This window comes from Triturus cristatus, chromosome 10 (assembly GCF_964204655.1).
Source record: "Triturus cristatus chromosome 10, aTriCri1.1, whole genome shotgun sequence".
NCBI classification, from domain to species: Eukaryota; Metazoa; Chordata; class Amphibia; order Caudata; family Salamandridae; genus Triturus; species Triturus cristatus.
The window spans coordinates 483463381-483489560 of NC_140593.1; positions in this window are offsets into that span (position 1 = coordinate 483463381).

Sequence of the window (26180 nt, forward strand, 5' to 3'; positions counted from 1 at the left end):
GAAAGACAGATATTACTGCACAGCCATCTAATCCGCAAGCACACACACATACTGGTTGGATTTGGCACGAGGGTGAGTGATGGTTCAGTAGATACAATTGTATTAGCAAGTGATTTCACAGAAATGAAATGCACTGGTAATAATTGAAAGGGCGAGAAACTGAACCATTGACTCACAGCTCGTGAGCTGTAAAGCCACGACAAGGCACCAACCTCTTTACAGGCCATTCATACACCTTTCATACGTGTGAGACATACAAAACCATTCACACCGCCAGCCGCGGGCCCATCACATAACAAAACTCACACCAGCACACAGCGCCATTCAAGGGCCCATCACTTTCACACGCCCACAATCCAGACACAGCAACTACACAGGCTGATGGATTGCGTGGAGTGGCACTCAGCTAGCAGTGTGTGTAGTGACCAGCAGAAAGTCACTACTCACACACAGCCAGCCGAGCACCAGTCCACACACACCGCTAGCCAAACACCAGTCCACGCACACCGCAAGCCAAGCGCCAATCCAGGCACACCACCAGCCAATCGCCAGTCCAGGCACACCGCCAGCCAATCGCCAGTCCAGGTACACCGCCAGCCAATCGCCAATCCACGCACACCGCCAGCCAAGCTCCAGTCCACGGACACCACCAGCCAAGCACCAGTCCACACACACCACCAGTCCACGCACACCGCCAGCCAAGTACCAGTCCACGCACATCGCCAGTCAAGCACCATTCCACGCACACCGCCAGCCAAGCTCCAGTCCACGCACACCGCCAGCCAAGCTCCAGTCCACGCACACCACCAGCCAAGCTCCAGTCCACGGACACCACCAGCCAAGCACCAGTCCACACACACCACCAGTCCACGCACACCGCCAGCCAAGTACCAGTCCACGCACACCGCCAGCCAAGCACCATTCCACGCACACTGCCAGCCAAGCATCATTCCACGCACACCACCAGCCACGCACCAGTCCACACAGACCGCCAGTCCATGCACACCGCCAGACCACGCACACCGCCAGCCAAGCACAATTCCACGCACACCACCAACCAAGTGCCAGTCCACACACACCAACAGCCAAGCGCAAGCCTACACACACCGTCATCACATTTAGGATTTTTTTAGAAAAAAATAAAAACAAATCGCAAATAGATACAAATCTTCTAACAGAAAAACAGCAACTAAATACATTGCACTAACACTAACCTTGAAACAGAATCAAATTATCCAAAGAATACAGACCAGGCAGTTGACTTTACCACTCATGAATGCTCCCAAAAATTCTTTCGCGTGTGGTACGCTCTAAAACAAGCAGGGAGACACAGTGCAGGATGAGAAGGACAGTCGGGGCAGTACATACGACTCTCCTTCCGCAAACCTCTTCGCCAACAGACTCTACATCTCCTACTGGGAAAATCTTTTGCGGGTGTGGGAGGAATGTGATCTGGAAAGTGGCTTTCTTTCAATCTAGCAAAATCCTCCACCAATCCAACTCTAGGAACACTTGCCTGTTCCACTACAACAAGGCTGCCTATTACAGACTCCTGAAACTTAGCAAAAGTCATCTTTGACTCAGGGCAAGAATCCTGGAACACAACAAAAGCATTAAACATTGCCAAGTGGAAAAGATGGATAGCCAACTTCTTGTACCAAATGTAAGCCTTACGAAGAGCAGTGTAAGGTTCCAACCTCTGATCTACTCTGTCAACACCACCCATGTGCCTATTATAGTCTAAAATGCACACAGGTTTGTGCGCTTCAGCGACCTGACCCCAAACAGTTACAGGTGCAGTGCTTTCATCATGGATGGTAGTCAGCATGTAGACATCTCTCCTGTCTGTAAACTTCACAGCAAGAAGTTCCTGGCAACGCAACGCACTGCACTGTTCCCGCACAAGCTTTTGACAAACAAGTTCTTTCGGGAAACCTTTACGGTTAGAGCGGATTGTGCCACAAGCAAGAGTGTCCACTTTGGCCAATTCCCTGAACAACCGCACACCAGTGTAGAAGTTATCTACATATAAATGGTGGCCTTTGTTAAAAAATCCTCTACCAAGTTCCCAAACAATTTCCTCAGTCACTGCAAAAGTGGACGGACAACCAGGGAGGTTAATCCTAGATTCCTTACCGGTGTACACCCTGAAATTAGAGACATATCCAGTCCTACTGTCACACAGCATATACAGCTTTATTCCATAGCGTGCCCTCTTACTAGGAATGTATTGCCTAAAAACCAAGCGGCCCTTGAACAACACCAAAGACTCATCCACTGCAATTTCTTTCCCAGGGGCATAAATCTCAGAAAATCGATCAACAAAGTGATCAAGGACAGGCCTAATCTTAAAAAGACGGTCACAGTCAGGGTGATCTCGTGGCAACGCTAAACCATTATCAACAAAATGCATCATCCGAAGCAGAAGCAAATACCTGTCACGAGTCATGACTGCCGGAAAAATAGACGTTGCCATCAAGGGACTGCTAGACCAATATGAAGACATTGATGGCTTCCTTAGCAAGCCCATCAAAAAAGTTAAACCCAAGAACTTCTTCATCTCTTCAACATTTGTGGGAGTCCACCGGGTAGCTCTAGAGTGTGGCTTAAGACTGGCACTGTTGTCCCTCAAAAACTGTTCGGCATACAAATTAGTCTGCTCAACAATCTCTGCCAAAAACACATCGTCCATAAACAACTGAAAAAAAAATACCGGCAAAAAGTTTTCAGTATTCACTCTAGACCCTGGAACACCAGTAAACTCTGGCAATGCCGGCTGCACCATGCCAGGGGCAACCCAGAGGTCATCACTTTCAAAGGGAAGGCTTGCAGCCCCAGACTGCAGCCCAGATGCCCCTTGCCGCACAACACCAACGGGAAGCCTTGCAATCCCATGCTGCAGTACAGATGCCTCTTGCCGCACTAGACCAACGGGAAGCCTTGCAGCACCAGGCTGCAGCCCAGATGCCTCTTGCCGCACTATAGGCACATCAGTCTCCTCCTCTAACACAGGCACTTCATCCGCACTAAGAGTATCTTCATCATCCGATGACTCCATATGGAGAGACAACTCACTGCCAGAATCGTCCCCTGCCTCCTCTCCCTCAGATGCAGAATCAGTCTCTGAACCAATATCAGAGGAAGACTCAAACAGCAAACCAACAACCTGCTGAGCAGTAATCCTGCGGCTAGCCATTATACTTACTAAGATAGAAGACTGCACAAACAAGTCAACAACAACCAACAATGTGCAAACCAAGTAAGTAAAGAAATGTGTACCTTTATCACAAAGATCAATGTACTAAAAAACTATACAATTCAATTACAAGAGACAGCTGCACTCACCAGAAACCTACTCTGCAGTGACACAGCAAAAACCAATGATATCCAACTAGAAAGAAGAAAAAAACAAACAAATTACTCACAAGACAACAAAATACACATCGAGCACCAATGCAAAAAGTTTTTGACACTCAAAAAACAAACATACTGCTATTATTACACCATTTGCAAAAAAAATTCATGCAGAGAAATCAAACACATTTACATTGTACAAAAAAGAGTCTCTTACCAAACTACACAAACAGCAGAACCACCATAACAACACGGCAAACTGAAAAGAGCAAAGGCCTTCACCTAGAACAAAAAAGTAAAAAAAAAAAAACATTACTATTGCAATTCACAAAAAATAAAACAATAAACATTACAACATGATATGTTACTACCCAAATGGTCAATCGAGTTATGTTCCAGGTGGGGCAGAAAACAGCAGGAAAAAAAAGGCTACTCTGTCCCGGGGCCGGTGGGCCAAATACATATTACAAAAATTGCCCCCTGGAAGCGACACTTGCCAAAGGGGTCGCTTCCATTTTTATTTACACCAATTCCCTGGTGTCTAGTGGGCTTTTCTGCCCCCCCTGGGGCCAGACACGGAGCGAAAGTCGACCGATCTGCCCCCAGGGGGGGCAGAAAAGTCTTCCAGAAAATGATGCCCCCAAGGAAGCGACCCTTGCCCAAGGGGTCGCTTCCCAAATGAACAAAACAACATCCCTGGTGTCTAGTGGGCTTTTCTGCCCCCCTGGGGGCAGAAAGGGACCGAAAGTGGACCGATCTGCCCCCAGGGGGGGCAGAAAAGTCTGAGCATAAATGTTTCCCCCTGGGAAGCGACCCTTGCCCAAGGGGTCGCTTCCCAGATCAAAAAACGACATCCCTGGTGTCTTGTGGGCTTTTCTGCCCCCCTGGGGGCAGAAACGGACCGAAAGTGAACCGATCTGCCCCCATCTGCCCCCAGGTGGGGCAGAAAAGTCTGTGCAAAAATTATTCCCCGAGGGAAGCGACCCTTGCCCAAGGGGTCGCTTCCCATCTCACTATAACGACATCCCTGGTGTCTAGTGGGCTTTTCTGCCCCCCGGGGGCAGAAACGGACCGAAAATTGACCGATCTGCCCCCAGGGGGGGCAGAAAAGTCTGAGCAATAATTATCCCCCAGGGAAGCGACCCTTGCCCAAGGGGTCGCTTCCCATACCAATATATCGAAATTTCCTGGTGTCTAGTGGGCTTTTCTGCCCCCCCTGGGGGCAGAAACGGACCGAAAGTGGACCGATCTGCCCTCAGGGGGGGGCAGAAAAGTCTGCATAGTAATTATCCCCCAGGGAAGCGACCCTTGCCCAAGGGGTCGCTTCCCATAACAATATTACGACATCCCTGGTGTCTAGTGGGCTTTTCTGCCCCCCCTCGGGGCAGAAACGGACCGAAAGTAGACCGATCTGCCCCCAGGGGGGGCAGAAAAGTCTGTCACAAATTCTCCCCCAGGTAAGCGACCCTTGCCCAAGGGGTCGCTCCCAAAATGGCCAAATACGAGATCCCTGGGGTCTAGTGGGGGCATTCCTGTCCCACGATCGCGACGCTGTGCACGATCGTGGGACAGGAATGCCCAGCATTGAGACATCAGGGGAGAGGAAATACTCTTTCCTCTCCCCCGATGTCTCAAGGCCTCGCAATTCCCCCCCCCCCCGCAACACCGTTGGACGCGCTGGAAGAAATGAATTCCAGCGCGTCCAACGCTTCCTGATGACGCCGGCGCGCACTGTGCGCGCTGACGTCATCAGGAAGCGTGGGGGGGCTCGGGGGTGGCAGCGGAAACTCTTCCGCTGCCATCCCCCTCTGTGGGGGCACGATCGATGCCCCAGGGGGGGAGCGCCAGCGCTTCCCCCAGGGGCTGTGCTCATGACGGAGCGGTTCCGTCATAAGCACAGCTCAACCGATGCTCATGACGGAACCGCTCCGTCATGAGCATCGAGGGGGTTAATAGTTAGTTGCTCATTAAATTCTCCTGTGATTTCTTGTTTAATAGTTTCTATCACACCAATTATTTTCAAACCAGATTCTCTTCTTAGGTACTGAGTACGAGTTGGGTGGTTAAATCCAACCTGTGTGCAAACTCCTGTTTACGCACAGGTTGGAGTTACAAGTTGTTAGGTATTTAAAGCATCCAATAATTATCAGATGACGTAAATAACTCACCCATCATGAAATTTTGGCAGTAATGGGGGTAAATCATACAGTATTTATGGTATCATGCGGATTTTTGGTGGCATTTATTGCAGTCAATCATTATTTATCATGTCTGATAAATACCACCGATACTCATAATCAAGGCCTTAGGGCCTGATTAAGAGTATGGTGGGGTGGGAGCAGGGCGGTAGGCCATTGCCCCACTCCCACACCTCCAAACTCTTAAGCAGACAGTTAAGTAGACGCAACCGATGAAGTCTTTATCTGCACTCCCTGCGCTTTGGGGCACTCAGGCAAACTGCAAACTGTAAAGGGTCACGACGTGTATATCCTGAGTGCCCCCGGAGTATTGTGACTGAAGAAAATGGAGTGCTCTTCGTCCTGATGACAGAGGTACTTTCGGAGCAGGGGCCACAAAAGGCAGTATATATATACCTCCGGGTAGTTCTCCAATTTAGGTAGAAGCAGCTCATTACAGAGCACTCTCAACACCAGCAACACTCTAAATTTGCTCACCTCAAATGTCTGCTTTTCTATCAAAGCCTTTAAGTGTAGGATTAGCACAGTGTCATCCACACCAATATAGAAAGGGACAAAGTATTTTACCATTTCCACAGCAAAATGTTTAAGCATAGGATTAGCATAGTGCTATCCATGCCGAGCTGGAAAATGGCCAAAGCATTTTATCAGTCCAGGCACAGTATTACAGCTTTGGATTGGTAAAATACCATCCAAGCCACCCTGAAATGAATAAGAGCAACCCCTGACACATGTTTCGCTCACATTAGAGCTCTTCAGAGAGGTATAGCTTTGTCCTGACAATAGAGAGCACCCAGTATAAGTCAAAAGAATACCCTTTTAGGCATAGAGTGACAGATAAACTATGCAAAAAAGAAGCAGAGAACTCTGGGTGATTCTCAAGTTTAGGTGGAAATCAGCTCCATTACAGAGCACTTTCAACACCAAAAACACTCTAAATTTGCTCACCTCATATATATAAAGATATAGATATATAGATGAATAGATAGATAGATAGATAGATAGATAGATAGATAGATAGATAGATAGATAGATAGATAGATAGATAGATAGATAGATAGATAGATAGATAGATAGATAGATAGATAGATAGATAGATAGATAGATAGATAGATAGATAGATAGATAGATAGATAGATAGATAGATAGATAGATAGATAGATAGATAGATAGATAGATAGATAGATTGATTGATTTTAAAAGTACCCTTTTTGGCATAGAGTGCTGTATAAATTATGCAAAAAAGAAGCAGAGAACTCTGGGTAGTTCCCAAGTTTAGGTGGAGAGCAGCTCCTGTATAGAGCACCCTACAACACCAGCAATACTCTGAATTTGCTCACCTCGAATGTCTGCCTTTCCATCAAAGTTTTTGAGCATAGTGCCATCCATGCAGAGATAGAAAGTAACAAAGCTGTTTGCCATTTTAACAACAAAGTCTTTAGGCATAGGATTAGCACAGTGCTAGTCATGCTAGGCACAATACCTTCCAATCCACACTAGCCAGAACAAACCTACACTATACAAATTTAGAGACGCATTACATAAAGAGCAAAGTTACCAAGAAATAAAAATGGAGCAATTGGCACAAAACTTAGCACAAATGCTACAGTTTGAAGTTAAACTCTTCATAAATAACAAATGACTATATAACTTAGAAATGGCAGCCACAAGCATATTATAAAATAAATCTCAACCTACCCAAGTCCTCAAACACTACAACAAACTGCAAACCAACATAACAGATATATATATTTTCAAATAATAAATATAATATTAGATCAGTCAAATAACAATATTTATAAAGACTGATGTAATAAAATTACATATCATTATTTGTAAAAGAATTTAACTATCATGAACCAAAATAAATTAAACAAAATTCAATCCATCACATAAAATAATAACAACACATAATCCAAACAATTCCACATACCCATCATTTATATTTAATATATACATTTAAATATCACATTTCCCAGCCAAAATAAATGAAATAATTAAAACGTACTATTTTGTAGCTGCAGATCTTACTCTGACTCTAGGTAGCAAAAATTAGTAATCCACCAAAAACTTGACAAATGAATCCAAAACTTTCCCCAAACAATGCAAAAATATAACAAATTCAATTGATATCTTTCAAAGCGTTCCAAAGTATCAAGGTTCCATAAAAAAAATACAGAAAACTTTTAAAAAAGAACTACTCCAGGAAACACAAAAACGCTAAATCAAAGTAAAAACCATTAGTTTATAATAAACCAAACAGGTTTTCTTTAAAAAAAAATGACAACTCCAAATGCCCATAGAGCGAGTTTGATGACAAAGATTTGTAAAAGAAATTGACAAAACCAACCCACAAAACACATAACATTCCCAAAAGTACATGTACATAACAGTTAATCATCAAAATATAACTAACACCACACATTTAAACATAGCATAGTAATACCTTATTAAAACAGTGTAAACAATGCAAAACAACAAACTGGTGTAAAATACTAACAGCAATACATTTCAATATATCACAAAGCCACAACGCTATAACTAACTTTAAAAACTCCTTCCTAAATCCCCTTTACCCTCAAAAACCCACACAAAATCGTTAAAAAATGAATCCCTTTTCTGACGACCATCTGCACCTTACCAGGACCTGGTTCTAGGAAAATAGACAAAAAATAACACAAATAGATTACAAAATAGAAGGTAGGGGTAAAATAAATGGCTGCTAAATGAAACAAAACAAAACACTTTCTTTCCAAAGAAATGAATAGGAAATATTGTAAAAAAGCTGAATACATGTTTAAAAAGTGGTTAAAAGTTACTAAACATGTAAAACATATCAAGCAATATTAGAACATCATGAATAAATTGTATCAATGAAATATATATCACTAATATATAATACTGATAAAATCTTTGTGAAAATAATATAATAATATTGTGTTGTGAGTATATATATATTCACTGAAAAAACCTTAGGTGTTACAGACGTTATAGTTAGGAATTAGCATTTAAAAAACCTTAGAAATTAGAGACGTTATAGTTAGTTGGACCTTTGACTCATATAAATCCAGAGAAATTTGCCCGTTGTAGTTGGTTGAGCTAACTATAACTCACGCACCCGCAATGCACTGGTGATGACATCACATATTACATCACTCATGACACGGGTTCGTGGCACCTCGTCCTGCGTCATATATGTATGTGGCCGTGCCAGCTGCTACTTTGGTATGCGATGGGTACGCAGTACCAAGCCACGCCTTATGTCATGTACGTATGGGGTCACGCCCACTGCGCGTTGCATATGCGATGAGTGCACGCTGCCAGGCCCTGTGTTACATCATAGACGTATGGTGTTGCGCCGGGAACGCCATGCCCTCATTTCTTTTTTCATCTCAAAACTATATCTAAATAAGTTTAAAGTGTATATGAGAACAAGCGATAATATTATGGTAAATATATTTTCTAAAACTCGTGTTGGGTGCGGTCTCCTTGCACGCTGGGTGCGCGATTGACATGTGACCTTAAAAAAAAGCATTTCATTGGTTCATAACATTTCCCATTGTAACAGTTGGAGGACCACACCCATTTTAGTCATTCTCTCTACAGCGTTTGATGAGACTCCTCTTCTGCTTACAGAGCATTTTTGAAAACTTTTTACTATATACACATATCTGACACTACACACAACATGCAACCATCATCTTCATCAATATTCATGATCTGTAAAGTAGCCTTCCACCTGTGATAGCCATGCATCTAAAGGCTACATAACAGAACTTTTCCCCACTGCCAGAGGTAACATGGTTGCATACGCTGTCCACAGCACAATGTAATGTGGTACAGCCCAGGGGCAGTATCATGCATAGATAATGAACACACGGACACAGATAGATAGTGGAAGTGGGTACGGGCACGTGCGCTTGACTCCTCTTTATTACCAGGGTCACATATCCAGTGACGCCTGTGCTGAATGCGTGTGGGGTGAGTGTAAATTAGCCCTCAGGGAATGGTTGCTGCTAGCATCAGCTACAACAGTAATCATTGGATCACACACAGAGATTCAATAACAAAAGGGTCAATAGTTTGTGCTGCAGTATGGTAGGGACACTAGATGTGAAATAATACAGAAAAGGTTCTATCGTTAAAGAACCATAACTTGTGATATACTGAGATACAGGCAGTAGATCTGAAAAAATACACAAAAAGATTGTATCACACATAAAGGGTCCATCAGGTCTAGTGCACTCGGATAGCCACATCAAATGGAGCAATGTATTTTGCCTACAGGACTGCGTCATCTACAATAGCGACTCGATCTGAATTGTGAACCCTGCTATCTGCAGTGTAAATTGAAGGCAGTAGTGAGCACAGTCTTCCATGAATACTTTTTCTCACTTCCTCTTCACAAAAAACAACAACATAAATTACACAAAACTCTGCAATAAATAAATCAAAACAATTCGAATTGCGATCTCTGCTTTCCACTGTGTACACTGTTATTCAGTGTTCTTTACCACTACCAAGAAGAATTTGGTCATTGTACTAAACCTATAAGTCATCTTAAAAAACTTCTTCAAGCAAGTACTAAACGGCTATTGTGTATATTTCAATAGATGTTGTAGTTAGTTGCCTACTGGATTCTGTAATTAAACAATCACCACTCGATCTGAATTGCAAGCCCTGCTGACTGCAGTGTATGCCAGAGTCAGTGGTCATTAAAGCCTCACAGCCACGTGCCGTTGGATTCGGAAGCACGGAGTTGGTTGCTCCTGATTGGAGGGGGTACACACAAATCATCACAGACTTTAACTTCTGACATGTTCAATCACAAAATCAAGACCCTGTTTCACTGTTCCGACCTGCTGTATCGCGGTGTACTCCACCGACTGCCGTCAACCAAGCCCAATAATCATGTGCAGCAGTTAGCTACGGAAGCACAGAGTGTGATGCACATCAACGGAGGGAGTACTGTGAAAAACAAGCAGCAGGTAATATCGGACATCGTCCATTTTGGGATCAAAACACCATTCCACTGTTGGGACCTAGAGTTGGTTGCACCTGGTCGAAGGGACTACCTTCATCTCCATTCTCACATACAGTTCTAACATTGTCCATTGTGGGATCAAAACCCCGTTTCACTGGTCGGACCTGCTGTACCATGGTGTACTCCACTGACTGCAGTCAGACAACCCCAATAATCATATGCAGCACTTAGCTACGGAAGCACAGAGTCTGATGCACCTCAACGGATGGAGTTCTGTGAAAACCAAGCAGCAGGTAATGTCGGACATCGTCCATTTTGGGATCAAGACACCATTCCACTGTTGGGACGTAGAGTTGGTTGGACCTGTTCGAAGGGAGTACCTTCATCTCCACTTTCAGATGCAGTTCTAACATCGTCCATTGTGGGATCAAGACCCCGTTTCACTGTTCGGACCTGCTGTACCGCGGTGTACTCCAGCGACTGCAGTCAGCCAAGCCCAATGATCATGTGCAGCAATTACCTACGGAAGCACAGAGTCTGATGCACGTCAACGGAGGGACTTCTGTGAAAACCAAGCACCAGGTAATATCGGACATCGTCCATTCTGGGATCAAGACACCGTTCCACTGTTGGGACCTAGAGTTGCTTGCACCTGGTCGAAGGGAGTACCTTCATCTCCACTCTCAGATATAGTTCTAACATCGTCCATTGTGGGATCAAGACACCGTTCCACTGTTGGGACCTACAGTTGGTTACAGCTGGTCGAAAGGAGTACCTTTATTTGCACTCTCAGATGCAGTTCTAACATCGTCCATTGTGGGATCAAGACACCGTTCCAGTGTTGGTACCTGTTGGACTACTGTGTTAGTAGTATACATAGCAGTCCACGGTGCTGGGCCTCAGGCTGGGCGCTGTCTGCCTGTGTCGCGGTAGCCAGCGTTACTCTCAGGAGCCTTCCGAGCTCACAGACCTTGGCCCAAAAACTTCCGCCGGCACGTGGTGGGCCCTCTTTCACATACGGCATTGTTGAAAGGTAAACTGTGGGGCATATGTGCGTCACAGCGGCCATGACGGTTTCTGTGTACCAGCAGGCTGAGAGCATTATTCCTGCAGCCACCTTCGCTCATGGCGTCAGCCTCGTGGCGGTGTAAGCTGCGAAGACCTGACAGACATGTTCGCCATTCCGGAAGAGAACCACACCCAGAGAAATGTTCCTTTTATTCATACCCCTACGCTAGCCTTGCGTACGCCGAGCCAGCCCACTATGCTAAAGATTTGGGGGGGAGGGGGCACGTACACGCTATGTTTTCATAATCTTCCCTACTGACTGTACTATCATGGTTGCGTCCACTGTCGACTTCACTCAATAGACTACCAGTGTATGTTGACATGTACATGTCTGTGCTCTGCATACTCAAGTCTGTCCGGCACATCCCGTCAACACTTTGCAGTGTATGCTTTTATAATCGAGAATCACTTGCCACCTTCACACATACTTTGCTCTTATCTCTCCCCGCATTCTGCATTGTGTGGCAGAGGTGCTATGTTTGGTTTGTGTACATGGCTAGCCACGGTTCCCACAGTACGTAGTGTTGTTGTGTCTGCACTTTGCCACTGGATTCAAGATAGCCTGGCTGAAGAGGGTTATGAACCCGAAACCGGTCCCAGGATGCTTGTTTCCGGTCCAGGGAAGACATGGATTGGCAGTTCGGGCTGGACTGTTCCCATGAGGCACAGGGTCAGACTGATTTGCATATGGTCATGTCTGAACTGGGGTGGTGGAGTGAGCTAAAGAATGATGATGGATTAAACCCAGATCAGTTGACTGGGGGTGAGTGTCTGATTAGCTCAAACGCTCCGTCCATCATCCCCTTTGGTATCGCTTTGTTCGCCCTAAGTTGGCAGGGTATGCCCAGATGTGAGTCCCTTGCTCACTTTGCCACTGGATTCAAGATACCCTGGCTGAAGAGGGTTATGAACCTGAAACCGGTCCCAGGATGCTTGTTTCCGGTCCAGGGAAGACATGGCTTGGCAGTTCGGGCTGGACTGTTCCCATGAGGCACAGGGTCAGACTGATTTGCGTATGGCCATGTCTGAACTGGGGTGGTGGAGTCAGCTAAAGAATGATGATGGATTAAACCCAGGTCAGTTGACTGGGGGTGAGTGTTTGATTAGCTCAAACACTCCTTCCATCATCCCCTTTGGTATCGCTTTGTTCGCCCTAAGTTGGCAGGGTATGCCCAGACGTGGGTCCCTTGCTCACTTTGCCACTGGATTGAAGATAGCTTGGCTGAAGAGGGTTATGAACCCGAAACCGGTACCAGGATGCTTGTTTCCGGTCCAGGGAAGACATGGCTTGGCAGTTCGGGCTGGACTGTTCCCATGAGGCACAGGGTCAGACTGATTTGCATATGGCCATGTCTGAACTGGGGTGGTGGAGTGAGCTAAAGAATGATGATGGATTAAACCCAGATCAGTTGACTGGGGGGTGAGTGTTTGATTCTCTCAAATGCTCCGTCCATCATCCCCTTTGGTATCGCTTTGTTCGCCCTAAGTTGGCAGGGTATGCCCATATGTGGGTCCCTTGCTCACTTTGCCACTGGATTCAAGATAGCCTGGCTGAAGAGCGTTATGAACCCGAAACCGGTCCCAGGATGCTTGTTTCCGGTCCAGGGAAGGCATGGCTTGTCAGTTCGGGCTGGACTGTTCCCATGAGGCACAGGGTCAGACTGATTTGCATATGGCCATGTCTGAACTGGGGTGGTGGAGTGAGCTAAAGAATGATGATGGATTAAACCCAGATCAGTTGACTGGGGGTGAGTGTTTGAATAGCTCAAACGCTCCGTCCATCATCCCCTTTGGTATCGCTGTGTCTGCTAGGTGTACATGTTGTTTGTCATGGTGTATGTGATTATATAAGGTAGCGCATTTATTTACGAGAAGTGGTTTCTCCCATTTACATATTGCTGTCTTAAAGAGGATACCGAAGTTTTTCTCACAGGTGAAAAGTGGGCTTCTAAGCTTACAGCCCCCAATCTTGCGTGCTTTCTTAAAAGCATGCCAACTCCCACAATCAGGCCAACATTCACACAGCTTTCTAACGGCAGTTATCTGCTTCTTAATAACATGGACTGCTACGCAATGTGAGCTGACATACCGTATGTCCTTACTGTTTCAAACCGGATAACTTCCTCTGGCAATCTCTATTCCCACCCACACAAAGTAACTCCCAAAGTTCAACTTGGCCTTCAATACCTACTTTGAAAACAGATTTTATTAAATGGAGCAAACTGAAAGCGCTTTAGTTTCAAACAGAAGTGTCCTTCACTTCTCCAAAAGTAATTTATCGACTGCAGATAGCACGAGCTTCAAATAAAATACACTCCCTTTTAAATACGAACCTCCCATTACACTTTGTGAATTGTTACACAATTTTCAACACATCTGAATTTTAAGGTCTGGCACACTTTTTAACACGGTCTCCTCCGGCCTTCTCACAGGCTTTCAAACTGTTTTTAGTCTAATACCAGACTTCATTCATTCGATCATCTCTGGAATAACATCTACAGTGCCCATAATTCTCGCTCTGTTCACGGCCATCCTACTACTATTTTAGCTTGTTAAAAATGGCGGCGCTGCCTGTGGTAACCAATCAATCAATCAGACATTTGTAAAGCGCACTATATACCCGCAAGGGTCTCAAGGCGCTGGGAGAGAGGGGGGCCGCTACTGATCGAACAGCCAGGTCTTGAGCTTCCTCCTGAAGGTCAGCAGGTCTTGAGTCTCTCGTAGGCTCAGTGGGAGGGTGTTCCACGTCTTGGCGGTGAGGTGGGAGAAGTAACAAGCATGTCCGACAGAATAAGCCTCTATGAGAAGCTACATCAATACAGTGAAAAAATTGAACAACTTTTCGGCTGCCTGCCTCTATCTATTATCGGAGCCAGCTACAACATGACATTTATTTACACATATACAATCTGCGTGCAACCTTTTTATTGCAAAACTTTCCCAATCAACTGGAGAATGGATCTATGCCTTGCCAACATCCCAGCAAACGCTCCCGATATCCAGCAGGTAATGGAGTATCTTGAAAACCATGAACTTGATTGTTCGGGCAGTGGAGCAATAGCGGATGCAACACAAAAAGGTATCCTGGCAGAATGGGATTTCTGCGCAGCTGCGAAAGATCTCCTGCAACGTGCGACCTTTGACAACATCGCAGTTTGCCTGCCAATTCAAATTGCCACTCCAACATTCGAGGAACATTACTGTCCCTTCGAGGATATGAATTGGATTGCTTCGCTTTTCTCACACAATGGCAACAATCGCCTCTTGGAACATTACACATCTCAAGCTGCTGAAGATCTTCCGGACTGCAATCTCCAAGACTTGTAAGAAATTCACTTTATTCTTGTATTGATTTTTTCCAACCTTTTTGGCTTTTTCCTATTAAATTGTTTAATACACTTCAATTGAACTATTTTCATATAATAACTTTCTATGTATGCTTAGGCATTGGAACAGTTTTTTTCATTATTGGCCCTTACCTCTACACACTAACCCGGGATGGATGATGTATGGCCTATGCAGAATGTCTGACAGAATATCGACGGACAGAAAATCGACCTACAAAAATATCGACACAAAAATATCGATGACAAGAATATCGAGATCCTATCTACAACATGGTAAGTACAAAAATATCGAAAATAAAATATAGAATATCAAAAATATTGTTATTAAAAATATAAAGTATTTTTTAGTTAAAAAAAATATGTAAAATAAACAAAATAATACTTATAAATAAAATAAACATAATTAAATATATGTTATAATGTTTAAAATTAATAATTAATATATATAATGTAATAAAACATTAATTAAACATATAAATATAATATATAATATATATACTTACTTAATAATACATTTTAATAATTGTTTTAATAACTTATAACTTGTTAAAAATTATTATAAATTACAAATACATCATACACATAAAACAATATCATGAATAAAAATTAAATAATTATATATAACACATTTAAAACAATTACATTTAATTTGAATATTGTTAAAATTAATTATATATTACATTAGCTAAAATAATACAAAAAATATTAAATAGCACCGACAATAAAACTACTACTCCAGCTCCAAAAAAAAACAGTAAAGAAAATGTTGGATAGCGTAGAGCTAAAAATTACTATTTCAACTCCAGGGAGTGTAACAATAGGGAAAGTGTTGGATAGCGTAGGGGTAAAAATTACTATTCACACTCCAGAGAGTGCAACAGTAGGGAAAGTGTCGGATAGCGGAGGGGTAAAAATTACTATTCCAACTCCAGAGAGTGCAACAGTAGGGAAAATGTTGGATAGCGTAGGGGTAAAAATTACTATTCCAACTCCACAGAGTGCAACAGTAGGGAAAGTGTTGGATAGCGTAGGGGTAAAAATTACTATTCCCACTCCAGAGAGTGCAACAGTAGGGAAAGTGTTGGATAGCGTAGGGGTAAAAATTACTATTCCCACTCCAGAGAGTTCAACAGTAGGGAAAGTGTTGGATAGCGTAGGGGTAAAAATCACTATTCCAACTCCAGAGAGTGCAACAGTAGGGAAAGTGTTGGATAGCGTAGGGGTAAAAATTACTATTCCCACTCCAGAGAGTGCAACAGTAGGGAAAGTGTTGGATAGTGTAGGGGTAAAAATTACTATTCCAACTCCACAGAGGGCAACAGTAGGGAAAGTGTTGGATAGCGACGGGGTAAAAATTACTATTCCAACTCCAAAGAGTGCAACAGAAGGGAAAGTGTTGGATAGCGTAGGGGTAAAAATTACTATTCCCACTCCAGAGAGTGCAACAGTAGGGAAAGTGTTGGATAGTGTAGGGGTAAAAATTACTATTCCAACTCCACAGAGGGCAACAGTAGGGAAAGTGTTGGATAGCGACGGGGTAAAAATTACTATTCCAACTCCAAAGAGTGCAACAGAAGGGAAAGTGTTGGATAGCGTAGGGGTAAAAATTACTATTCCCACTCCAGAGAGTGCAACAGTAGGGAAAGTGTTGGATAGCGTAGGGGTAAAAATAACTATTCCAACTCCAGAGAATGCAACAGTACGGAAAGTGTTGGATAGCGTAGGGATAAAATGTACTATTCCAACTCCAGAGGGTGCAACAGTAGGGAAAGTGTTGGATAGCGTAGAAGTTAAAAATAACATAGTTATAAATAAAATAATTATTTAAAATAATTAGTGATTTAATTATTAAATAACTCAAAATTATTTACAAATACCAATAAATAATTATTACAAACATAACTACCAAAGAATAATTAATTAACAATACATTAATAATAAATACCAATAAATAATAATTAATAAATATTAATTACCAAATAATAAATATTAAACGATAAAATATTTTTAATAACCAAAAAAATATGAATTATTAAAAAGTAAATACCAATTAAAATATATTTAACCATTTAAAAAAATATATACCGCAAAATAATAATTATGAAACATTAATTACCAATTAAAAAATATTGAACTATTAAATATTTTTCATACGCCAAAATAATAAATATTACACATTAATTACCAATTAATAATTACTTATTAATATATTAATTAGAAATATCAATGCATAATATTTAATTATATTTAATTCACAATTAATGATTAATCAACAATTAATTATTTTTCATAACCAAAATATTATAATTTAAAATATTTACCAATTAATAATTATTGTCCAATTAATTAATTATCAATACCCAACAACTAATTTAATAATTACTTAATTCGATTTCAATAACTTCCAACACTATTCCCCTATAAACGCACGACACACTCCACTAATAAAATAATACACTTAACATAATTATCAATTAATCAACTAATTAAAACTAATTGCCAATTAATAAAAAATAATTACCAATTAATACTTAATTAACAATAATATAATTATCAATACCAATAAATGAAAATAAATTATTAATTAATTACAATTAAATTACTTCCCACCCTATTCCCCTATAAACCCACAACCCGCTACAGAAATTAAACGCAAAAATTTATTAATATCAATTTATAATTCCTAAAAATGTATAATTAATTCCATTTAATTAAATTACTTCCCACCCTATTCCCCTATAAACCCACAACCCGCTACAGAACTTAAACGCAAAAAATAATTAAAATTAATTTATAATTCCTAAAAATGTATAATTAAATTACTTCCCACCCTATTCCCCTATAAACCCACAACCCGCTACGGTACTAAAACACAAAATTGACTTAAAAAACCATTGTTAACATATAAAAATGTTATACTTATATGTTAAAACCAGTAGAACACTTAACTAAAAACATATAACACATACATATTAAATACATAATAAAATACATAACAATAATATAAATATCGATATTAGTAACATCAATATTAGTAAAATCGATATATTTGATGTCGATATTACTAACTTCGATATTACTAACATTGATATTAAAATACTTACCTTAGGATCGATATTCTGTCCATAGATATTATTGACATCGATATTCTGTCCCTTCGATATTTAAAACTCGATATTTGTGTAGGTAGATATTTTAGTTTCGATATTTTGGCTGCTCACCGCCTATGCAAATACGCTATTTACTTGCCAAATTAGCCTAAACCCGACATCCATTTTGAAACCATATCTATTCTTTGTAAACACGTCTCTCTGCCTGCCTCTTATCCATGAAGCCCTTTCACTCAAGTTAGCTCAACCTCATCCTCTGCTCAGGAGCTGGCAATCACGATCAAGAAACACAGCATTGTTTAGGAACTGGTTGGCACAGTGTGGTAATTGTATCCTACCTTTATTTTCATTCTACAATTTACAGTCATTCATGTCTAATAGGTATTGTTTATGTCACATGGAACTGTAACATGTAATGTGGAATTGACTGATGCAGGAGCTAAGGTTTAAATACAGCAGAAGCGGCTTGAGTTTGCCTCAGCTGGATGCCTTAGCTCTTGCACCAGTGGTTCCATTTATGGCACTTAAATAAAGACACTTTTTATATAACTTGAAGACTCCATCGCTTTATCCCACACAGCCACGTTCTTAAACATATCTGATTTCACCATTTGTCTTCTGTGGCATTGCAACATTCTGCATTATATTCTCCACGATTATTTCTTTATTCTTGCTTGCTAAAACACTCCATTCGAGTCTTCAGACTGGTAGGGGTGAGTAGTTTGCTGCCCACTCCCGCTATAGTGTAAACCCATACTAACACCACTTGCACAGCTATGCTACAGCGGCTAGTATGCTACAGCGCCCAGAGCACATCAGTTTACAGCAATCAGCTCACAGTTTCATCACCTCACCTCAGCACCATCTCACTCTGGGCAAAACAGCACTTTCACACCGCTAGGGGTGAATACTTTGCTTCACACTCCCTCTATAGCACACCCTAACCACCCCATAGAGCTCAGAGTGCTATAATCTAAACCCATACTAACACAACTTGCACAGCTATGCTACAGCAGCCAGTATGCTACAGAATCCAGAGCACATCAGTTTACAGCAATCAGCTCACGGTTTCATCCCCAAGTGTACCGGCACCTCACCTCAGCACCATCTCACTCTGGGCAAAACAGCACTTTCACACCGCTAGGGGTGAATACTTTGCTTCACACTCCCTGTGTAGCACACCCTAACCACCCGACAGAGATCACAGCACTATAATCTAAACCCATACTAACACCACTTGTACAGCTATGCTACAGCGGCCAGTATGCTACAGCGCCCAGAGCACATCAGTTTACAGCAATCAGCTCACGGTTTCATCCCCGAGTGTACTGGCACCTCACCTCAGCACCATCCCACTCTGGGCAAAACAGCACTTTCACACCGGTAGGGGTGAATACATCGCTTCACACTCCCTGTGTAGCACACCCTACCACCCCACACACCCCACAGCGCTCCTACCCTCCTCTTTCCTACTCTTTTTGCCCTTTTTTCCCCTTACTCACTTCAACGGAATCACAAAATGGCTGCCAACACTTCCTAGTTGCAACCGCTCGCAGCCAATAAGCAGCAAGCTCATGCTCGTAACCCCTCAACCAATCAGAAGGCAGAATCCCCAAATATCGATATCTGTATATTTCGATATTTCTCCAAAACTACTGAACAGATTTGCACCAAATAAACAAAAGCGTGCTTTCTAGACCAAGACCCTTCTCCCTGCTAAATTTGGGGTAATTCCATTTACCCGTTCGACCTCTCTAAAGTTTCCTATGGAACTTAACATGGAGAAAACACGTTTTGGGAACCCCCCTTTTTTCTCGCCCCCCCCTTGAGAAATCACCCCCAAACCTTCAACATAGGAGCTGATATGAACAAATAATTAGTTTGGAAAATTTCATGAAGATTCATCAAACAACGCCAAGGTTATAAGCAAAACAAAAAATATTCTTCCTATGGAAACTTGGTCCTAACTATACCTACCTACTGGCGACTGCCAGTAGGTAATATATGTATATATATATATATTCACTGAAAAAACACAGGTTTCAGGAACGTTATAGTTAGTTGGACATTTCACTTGTAGAAATTGAGCCGTTATAGTTAGTTGAGCTAACTATAACTCGCACCACCGCAATGCACTGCTGATGACGTCACATATTACATCATTCATGACATGGTCAGTGACATCACTAATGACATCTCAAATGACATCACTGTTTGTTTCTGTAAAGTTTAAATATGTTTTATATATATATATGCCAAGGTGTATTGAAGAATGAGAGGGTGTCTAAGTGTCTGAATGGATGATTTAGTAGGTGCGTGACAGACTGTATAAGTGAGTGTTTAAATGTGTCTTACTGAATGCATGGTTTAGTGACTAAACTGTGTAAATGTCTGTATCAGTCTGTCAGTTGGTGTGTAAGCGGTTCCATGGGTTGGTGAGTAGCGAAATGAGTGTCTATATGGGTTATTGAATGGTTGTCTGAGTATCTGCATGGGTGCCTAAGTGTTTGTGTGGGTGGGTGATGGGTGTGTGACTCTGTGCATAGATGTGTGACTGGGTGATTCACTGGGTGTATGGGTTCAAGAGTGCATTTGTGTTGAGCTGTATAGGTGGGTGAGTGTGTGTATGAGTGTGTTGGTGAGTGAATGGATGTCTCAGTGGTACATGTGTGAGTAACTCCATATGTGAAAGGCAGAATATATGTATGTTGGAGTATATAAATGACTATATGTGAGACTGAGTGATTGTGAGAGTGGCTGTATGGATGAGTGTGTGCTTGTATCAGTGATTGTATAAGATAGTAAGCATGTGTTAGTATCTGTATGAATAAGTGAGGTGGTGTGTGTATAACTGTATAGGTGAGTAAATGGGAGTGTGATTGATTCTTTGCATGACTGACTAGGTGTGTGAGTAACGCTATGGATGATTGGCGGTGTGTGAGTGTCTGTATAGGTGTATGAGTGCATATGATAGTGCTGTATTGATGAGCGACTGCATTTATGAATGACTGCATGGGTGAATGAGTGGATGTGTGTGTAGACCTAGGAATCAGTGAGAGTGTATGTAGTAACTGGTATTGGTGTGTCTATGGTTTCGAAAATGGTAGTCTGTATTTTAGAGTGGGTGTATCAAAGGTTATATTAGGGTGTGAGGAGGTGCATCAGATTATAACGTAGATGATGTCATTAGTGATGTCATCAGTGGTGTCATTTGAGATGTCATCAGTGATGTCACTGACCATGTCATGAATAATATGTGATGTCATCAGCAGTGCGTTGCAGGGGGCATGAGTTATAGTTTGCTCAACTAACTATAACAGCCACATTTCTCTGGTTTTCTATGAGTGAAATATCCAACTAACTATAACGTCCCTGAAACCTGTGGTTTTTTCAGTGAATTTCTAAGGTTTTTTAAATAATAATTTATGCCTACAGAGGTAGGACATGTGCAGAAAGAGGAAGAAATACACAGAAAGAAGCAAGAGAAATGCAGAAAGATCCAACAGAGGTGCAGAAAGAGGCCTTGTTGCAATTTCATCCAATGCCTTCAACTTTTTGCTGACAGGTACTGGTGGTAACTGACTCTGCCTAACCAGGCCTAGAGACAGTGCTACGCTAAAAGACACTTAGAATACAGTGAAAACACTTACATACACTAGGGTACACTTTGGGTTGGGGTACCCCTGTGATTGGCATGACCTCCCCTGTAAGGCCCTAGTACATAATAGGGCAGGGGGATTAAAACTACCTCTAAATCAGGGGTGCAGAAACATGCTTCTTTAACTAGTAGTCGCATTTGCAGAGTGGTAGAGAAAGGGTGCTCAATCTCCAACCAGCTCTCAGGAATTCCACTGCGTAGGACTTACAGGAGGTACCAGGAGGGCTTCTTGGCCCCAAAAGTACCTCAGGAGTAAAGTGGACTCCATCCCCCATCCCGTAGTCTGCCAGGACGTGAGTTTGCAGAGTGGTGGAGTAAGGGGGCATGGCCTCCGAAGACTTCTTAGCAATCCTACTGTGTGAGACTTACTGGAGGTAACAAGAGGGATACTTGGCCCCCAAGGACATCCTTGGGGGCCAGTTATCCCTCCTATTGCCTCCAGTAAGTACCACATAGCAGGATTCTTATAACAGTTCACGCCTCCTTTGCCCACCGCTCAGCAAACACGCTTCCTTGCGAGCTCTTGGATGGGGCTTGAAGTCTTCTTCACTGCTGGGGGTCCTAAGGGGCCAACTAGCCTACCTCTTACCTCCAGTAAGCCCCATACAGAGGAATTGCTGTGAGGTGGACACAGGCCACAGGCCACTCCCCCTTTCTCCACCATTCTGCAAACGCACCTCCTGGCACACTCTTGGTTGGGGGATAAAGTCCCCTTTACTCATGAGGATCCCTGGGGGCCAACTAGCCCACCAGGTATCTCCAGTAAGTCCTACACAGCTGGATTGCTGAGAGTGGTCTGAGGCCATGCCCCTTTTTTACATCGGGACACATGAGGACCTCATCACCCCACCAGCAGTGCGCCTTCGGTCCCAGCAGGCTCCCCGCCTCCTGCGGGAGCTGGCATTGCTTTTGTACATGCAGCTCCCCCTCTCCAAAAGCAATCTGCTCTCGCTTCAATATAGCAAAGCCGGGTTTGCTATGCCCTGCTGGGCCCTGGAGGGTGATGGTCCCCAGGGCCATAAAGGGCTCCACCTGTAAATAGCCCTGGGAGGTGGTGGTCCCCGGGGCCGGCGGTCTGCAACGGACCCCCTTATTTACATATTCGATGCCCTGGGGAGGTTGTGGTCCAAGGGGCTTGGGGGGCCTGCAAGGTCCCCTCAACCAATCTTAATAAAGCCCCGGGGAGGTGGCAGTCCCTGGGGCTCAGGGGGCCCGTGAGGCCCCCTGCCCTTATTTAAATAAAGCCCCGGGGAGGTGGCGGTCCTCAGGGCTTATAATTTCAGCCGGATTCACAAACCCAGTGCGAATTCGGCAAAAATTATTTTTAAATTATTTTAAAAAAATGCTTTTTTGGGCCTGGGTTCCTTGTGGGACCCCCTGAGCAGGCCTTTTCTTGTTTTTTACCTTTTTCTTGTGACTCGGTTACAGAGTCACAAGAGGGCTGCCAACTCATTCTGGTTTAGAGTGAATCAGAGTGAAGCTCGTGCCCGGGAGGGTTTGCAAACCCTCCTCGGTGCTCAGATATCGATATTTTAATTTTTTTAATTTCTCAGCAGACCTACCTTTTTGCCAAATTTGGTGTAATTCCGTTCAGCAGTTCGGGCTGTAGCCTGTTCCAAAATTTCCTATGGAAATTAACATGGGGAGAACGCATTTTGGGACCCCCCTTTTTTCTCTGCCCCCACTTGATAATTCACCCCAAAACTTCCAGGACAGGAGCTGACCAGAGCACCCCATTAGTTTTGCAAATCCCGCGAAGATTTGTCAACCGGTGCCAAAGATATTGGCAAATCAAAAAACGCTTTTGCTATGGATCTTAGGTCCTAACTATAAATACCTACTGGCGTCCGACAGTAGGTTGTATATATATTAATATATATATTATCTACTGTTGGTCGCCAGTAGATAGTTATAGTTAGTATCGTGTTTCCATAGGAAATCCGCAACATTCTATTTGGAATAACTTTGGCGCCGATTGACGAATCCTCGCGAAATTTTCAAAATAGGTGTGGCGCTCCGCTCCGCTCCTTCTCTGAAAGTCTCAGGGGGTTCTTCCAGCGGGGGCTGAGAAAAAGGGGGGGTCCCAAAACGCGTTTTCCCCATGCATTTTTCCATAGGACCTTTAGTCCAAGCTACAGCCCGAACGGCTGAACAATATTACTTGAAATTTGGCAGAGAGGTAGTCCTCAGGTCAGGGATGTGCCTTTTGCAGGTCTGGTGTAAATCTGTTCAGTATTTCTTGAGATAATAGCATTTAAAAGCATATATATATCTATAAGCGCGCTCCGTGCGCATACGGTAAAACTTACCGTACGCGCACGCTGCCGTGCGCGAGCGCGATTCTGATAGGTTGTTAGATCTTAGTAAACATTCGAATCGGTCGAAACCAGGAAGTGTCGGCCGCCATTTTGTCTCTCGCAGTCTGAGGGGGTGAAAAAGAAAGGTGGAAAACGTGAAAAGGGGGCAGGGTGGACAGTTCCTGACCCCCTAGCCTTTGTCAGGGGGTCCCAGAAGGACCCCCAAGGGCCAAAATTTCCTTTAATTTGTTTGCGAAAAATCGCCGAGTACGCGTAGCCTGCGCGTACTGTAGAAACGGAAAAATTCCGCGAACTGCGTAACGTGGGCGCTCGGTGCGAGAAGCACACCGCGCCCACGGTACGCGCACGGTGAAAAACCTTAACAAAAAAAAAAAAATACATAACTTAGCATTTAAAAAAACGTACAAATTCACTGAAAAAACCATAGGTTTCACACACGTTATAGTTAGGAATTAGCATTTAAAAAACCTTGCAAATTCACTTAAAAAACCATAGGTTTCACACATGTTATAGTTAGCTGGACATTTCACTCGTGAAAAACCATTGAAATTCCCCTGTTATAGTTAGTGCAGGCAACTATAACTCACGCGACCGCAATCCTCTGCTGATGACGTCAGATATTACATCACTGATGACATATGTGTCTTTCTGAAAAAAAAAAATTGTAATATATGTATAGCTAAAAATTAATGGAAGAAGACATGGGTAAATAAGTGTCTAAATACAGTGATGTAATATCTGACGTCATCAGCAGAGCATTGCGGTCACGTGAGTTATAGTTGCCTGCACTAACTATAACGGGGGAATTTCAATGGTTTTTCACGAGTGAAATGTCCAGCTAACTATAACATGTGTGAAACCTATGTTTTTTTAAGTCAATATATATATATATATATATATATATATACACTGATATATTCTATATCTATTTAGAATATATATATAGAATATTGGTATATATATATGTATATGTCCTACACAGCAAAGCAAGAAGTAACGAAGCCCCAATCTGAGGAAACCTGGGTTTATTTCATTTCGGAGCAGCAGCATTTCTTTTTCTTTTCTCATTTCCTTATGTGTTTCGGCTCTCCCAGCAGCCTTGTTCACAGGTGTTATAAATTGTTGGCATCATGTAGGAGGCTTAAATCCAAATAAGCACGTGACTTGCAATGTAAAATACAATTTGTTATGTAATGTTCATGCTTGTGTTGCTGAATAGCCTTGAAATTATCAAAAATCCAAGAGCTCACATTTCTAATGGAAAATAAAAGTCACGTTCAAAATGGGGCTGCTTTAGTTATCAAGTTTATTCTCAGTGTATTTGCTGCCAGTCACATCCACATAATACTTTAGAAACACAGTCTCTTCAGAAAGTGCATGCAAGGACACTTCCCTCCTGCTCCCTTTCTCCCCTCGGTGCTCCTCATACCCAATTTCCATCATGGTGTTAGCAAGAAGAGGCGAGTGGAACATGCTCCCCAATTTAATAACACACAAATCCTTCACATGACGGGAGACCCCATCCCTGCAGCGCGCCTTCGTAAAGACAGGTGTGAAGCTTCCTATCATAAAATCCCACACAACAAAGCAAGAAGTAAGGAAGCCCCAATCTGAGGAAACCTGCGTTTATTTCATTTTGGACCAGCAGCATTTCATCTTTTCTCATTTCCTTACGGGTTTCGGCTCTCCCAGCAGCCTTGTTCACAGGTGACTTAAATTGTATACATCGTGTAGGAGGCTCAAATCCAAATAGGCATGTGACTTGTAGTGCAAATATCAGGTTCCACAATGCACTTGCAATGTAAATTATAATTTATAATTTACAATGTATATAAATATATATAAGGTAGAGAAATGGTATGAAAATGGAAAACATTATTAAACATTTAAAACATGTCAATCAATGTTATAATTAATTATGAAAAAAATGTAAAGTATAAATTAGATAATGTTTGCAATGTTTTGATATATAATACTAAAACATGTGAACAGAATGTCAAAATGTATATGTAAAAAAAGTGAATAAATGTAAAAAAATGGTTGAAAATCTATAACATAAACGTGCATATAAATATGATTTACCTAATTTTTGTATTATCAACAGATACTGAATTTTATTTTAATTTACTTAGATTTATGTTTT